The following is a 4,624-nucleotide window of genomic DNA, read 5'->3' as shown; positions in this document are numbered from 1 at the left end:
AGAATAACATTTCCTTGTCTCAAAGACACATCATATTGGTTAAATTTGATTACCGGAAATCCATTTTTCATCTGGAATACCGGAAATTCAAGCATTTTTTTGAAAAGGTATGCCCTTTGCAAACATAAATCCAAATGTTCTTTAGCCAGTTCTTCGCCTTTTCTTCTTTCATCATCATCCTCAGGGCAATTCACACACAAAATACCCAAATTATTGTCTAGTTGATTATTTTCCTTATTATCGTTCTTCTTGATATTAACAATTTCATTCAATTCTTCAACGGAAAGTTTTCTTATATTGCTAATAAGGTTTTTGAGATGTAATGTTCTTCTCATATGGTTCGAATAATTCTTCAGTTTTGCCAATCTTTTTTTCAATATCACCTTGTTATCCATTTTGTTATATTCCCACTTTTTTCAATTTAAAAAAAAATATGAAACTATTTTCGTGGCAAATAATCAATGCACAGCCTACTTGATTGAATTAACTTGAACGTGTGTAAGCACTCTCTACAGGTGGGACCATAGTGCGAGAAAGCATCGAGTAGAATTACAGGAATTCTTCTTCTTCCTCTGTAAGCCTTAACATAACTAAACTAACTGAAGTTATTGCTGAATTGAAATTTGTTTATATACTTTTTCACAAAGGGTCTTCAGAGAAAGTCCATTAAGTACCTATTTATCAATTCTAATGGGTGGTGATTAAAATTTTTTTCTCAGATGAATGATATGGATTTGAATCATTTTTAATGTTAGCTACAAAATTTCGAGGAAATTTTGAAATTATGATGTGCAACTTACTTTTAGATATTTTGATAAGTTTCATATACACAGCGACGAATTTACCAGCCCGCTGAATATGCTGAAGCCTTGTGCGGTAACTTTTGAAGGTCGACATATAACATATAACAGAATGAGATTATTAACTTTTTATTTTGACTTGAGAAATTAATTAAAAATATTTATACACACACAAAGTACGAATTTGGAGAAAAGATTTCGTAAGGAAATTTATTGTAATGCTTATAGAAATGTTACCTTCTGAAATGTTAGACGTCGTGACTAGTGCGCATAACCGTTATAAAATTTCGACTTTTTAATATCCTAATGACTTTTCTCAGGGTTCCAGAACTCAATTCGGGAAATTAGAAGAATTTCATCAAAAATGAAAAAGTGGAAATGAAACTATTAACTCTAATAACTAATTAAATCTAAAATTACTTATCTAAAAATTTTCCATCTTCAAACGAACTTAAAATTTTTAACCAGCCAATACATTTATTTCAACCTAATATTCCTGAGATGAAAAAAACACGTTTTTCCTTTATTATTTCTTCCGATTCCATTTTTTTTCTCACTCAATATAGCGGGCATTCTGGAGTTGACCGGACTTTCATTCCAATTTTTTTGGATTTCTAAGCATTAGAAGTAATTATGTCTAGGCAGGACTGATATTCTCAATCTGTCCATTAGAAATGTTTATCTTAGAAAAGATAAACATATGTAATGGACAGAATGAAAATATCGGTGAAATTTCTATTTCACCGAGATATGGATATCAAGGATAAAAGGATCAAATCCTAAATTGAAGAATAAGATTCAATAGACAATTTCAGAAAGAAGAATTTATTGAAAATTTCAAATGAAAAACATTATACAGTAGAAAAAATTATACAAATATATACAGAAATATTATAATGACAAATTTAAATTAATTTAACAATTGTTCATATAATTGGTCATAATTTATGGAAGCACTATTTGTTATTAACCAATCTGCCATTGATTCTATCGTTTCATCATTATAGCATTTTTTTGCACGATTTGGTAAGGTGTGGTAGAAATAATGTTTTCTGGGTAGAATAACATTTCCTTGTCTCAAAGACACATCATATTGGTTAAATTTGATTACCGGAAATCCATTTTTCATCTGGAATACCGGAAATTCAAGCATTTTTTTGAAAAGGTTTGCCCTTTGCAAACATAAATCCAAATGTTCTTTAGCCAGTTCTTCGCCTTTTCTTCTTTCATCTTCATCCTCAGGTCAATTCACACACAAAATACCCAAATAATTGTCTAGTTGATTATTTTCCTTATTATCGTTCTTCTTGATATTAACAATTTCATTCAATTCTTCAACTGAAAGTTTTCTTATATTGCTAATAAGGTTTTTGAGATGTAATGTTCTTCTCATATTGTTCGAATAATTCTTCAGTTTTGCCAATCTTTTTTTCAATATCAGCTTGTTATCCATTTTGTTATATTCCCACTTTTTTCAATTTAAAAAAAATATGAAACTATTTTCGTGGCAAATAATCAATGCACAGCCTACTTGATTGAAGTAACTTGAACGTGTGTAAGCACTCTCTACAGGTGGGACCATAGTGCGAGAAAGCATCGAGTAGAATTACAGGAATTCTTCTTCTTCCTCTGTAAGCCTTAACATAACTAAACTAACTGAAGTTATTGCTGAATTGAAATTTGTTTATATACCTTTTCACAAAGGGTCTTCAGAGAAAGTCCATTAAGTACCTATTTATCAATTCTAATGGGTGGTGATTAAAAATTTTTTTCTCAGATGAATGATATGGATTTGAATCATTTTTAATGTTAGCTACAAAATTTCGAGGAAATTTTGAAATTATGATGTGCAACTTACTTTTAGATATTTTGATAAGTTTCATATACACAGCGACGAATTTACCAGCCCGCTGAATATGCTGAAGCCTTGTGCGGTAACTTTTGAAGGTCGACATATAACATATAACAGAATGAGATTATTAACTTTTTATTTTGACTTGAGAAATTAATAAAAAATATTTATACACACACAAAGTACGAATTTGGAGAAAAGATTTCGTAAGGAAATTTATTGTAATGCTTATAGAAATGTTACCTTCTGAAATGTTAGACGTCGTGACTAGTGCGCATAACCGTTATAAAATTTCGACTTTTTAATATCCTAATGACTTTTCTCAGGGTTCCAGAACTCAATTCGGGAAATTAGAAGAATTTCATCAAAAATGAAAAAGTGGAAATGAAACTATTAACTCTAATAACTAATTAAATCTAAAATTACTTATCTGAAAATTTTCCATCTTCAAACGAACTTAAAATTTTTAACCAGCCAATACATTTATTTCAACCTAATATTCCTGAGATGAAAAAAACACGTTTTTCCTTTATTATTTCTTCCGATTCCATTTTTTTTCTCACTCAATATAGCGGGCATTCTGGAGTTGACCGGACTTTCATTCCAATTTTTTTGATTTCTAAGCATTAGAAGTAATTATGTCTAGGCAGGACTGATATTCTCAATCTGTCCATTAGAAATGTTTATCTTAGAAAAGATAAACATATGTAATGGACAGAATGAAAATATCGGTGAAATTTCTATTTCACCGAGATATGGATATCAAGGATAAAAGGATCAAATCCTAAATTGAAGAATAAGATTCAATAGACAATCTCAGAAAGAAGAATTTATTGAAAATTTCAAATGAAAAACTATATACAGTAGAAAAAATTATACAAATATATACAGAAATATTATAAAGACAAATTTAAATTAATTTAACAATTGTTCATATAATTGGTCATAATTTATGGAAGCACTATTTGTTATTAACCAATCTGCCATTGATTCTATCGTTTCATCATTATAGCATTTTTTTGCACGATTTGGTAAGGTGTGGTAGAAATAATGTTTTCTGGGTAGAATAACATTTCCTTGTCTCAAAGACACATCATATTGGTTAAATTTGATTACCGGAAATCTATTTTTCATCTGGAATACCGGAAATTCAAGCATTTTTTTGAAAAGGTATGCCCTTTGCAAACATAAATCCAAATGTTCTTTAGCCAGTTCTTCGCCTTTTCTTCTTTCATCTTCATCCTCAGGGCAATTCACACACAAAATACCCAAATTATTGTCTAGTTGATTATTTTCCTTATTATCGTTCTTCTTGATATTAACAATTTCATTCAATTCTTCAACGGAAAGTTTTCTTATATTGCTAATAAGGTTTTTGAGATGTAATGTTCTTCTCATATTGTTCGAATAATTCTTCAGTTTTGCCAATCTTTTTATCAATATCACCTTGTTATCCATTTTGTTATATTCCCACTTTTTTCAATTTAAAAAAAATATGAAACTATTTTCGTGGCAAATAATCAATACACAGCCTACTTGATTGAAGTAACTTGAACGTGTGTAAGCACTCTCTACAGGTGGGACCATAGTGCGAGAAAGCATCGAGTAGAATTACAGGAATTCTTCTTCTTCCTCTGTAAGCCTTAACATAACTAAACTAACTGAAGTTATTGCTGAATTGAAATTTGTTTATATACCTTTTCACAAAGGGTCTTCAGAGAAAGTCCATTAAGTACCTATTTATCAATTCTAATGGGTGGTGATTAAAAATTTTTTTCTCAGATGAATGATATGGATTTGAATCATTTTTAATGTTAGCTACAAAATTTCGAGGAAATTTTGAAATTATGATGTGCAACTTACTTTTAGATATTTTGATAAGTTTCATATACACAGCGACGAATTTACCAGCCCGCTGAATATGCTGAAGCCTTGTGCGGTAACTTTTGAAGGTCGACATATAACATATAAC

This window comes from Harmonia axyridis, chromosome 4, assembly GCF_914767665.1.
Source record: "Harmonia axyridis chromosome 4, icHarAxyr1.1, whole genome shotgun sequence".
Classification (NCBI taxonomy): Eukaryota; Metazoa; Arthropoda; class Insecta; order Coleoptera; family Coccinellidae; genus Harmonia; species Harmonia axyridis.
The sequence above is the reverse complement of the archived record's forward strand: the minus strand, read 5'-3'. Positions refer to the sequence as shown.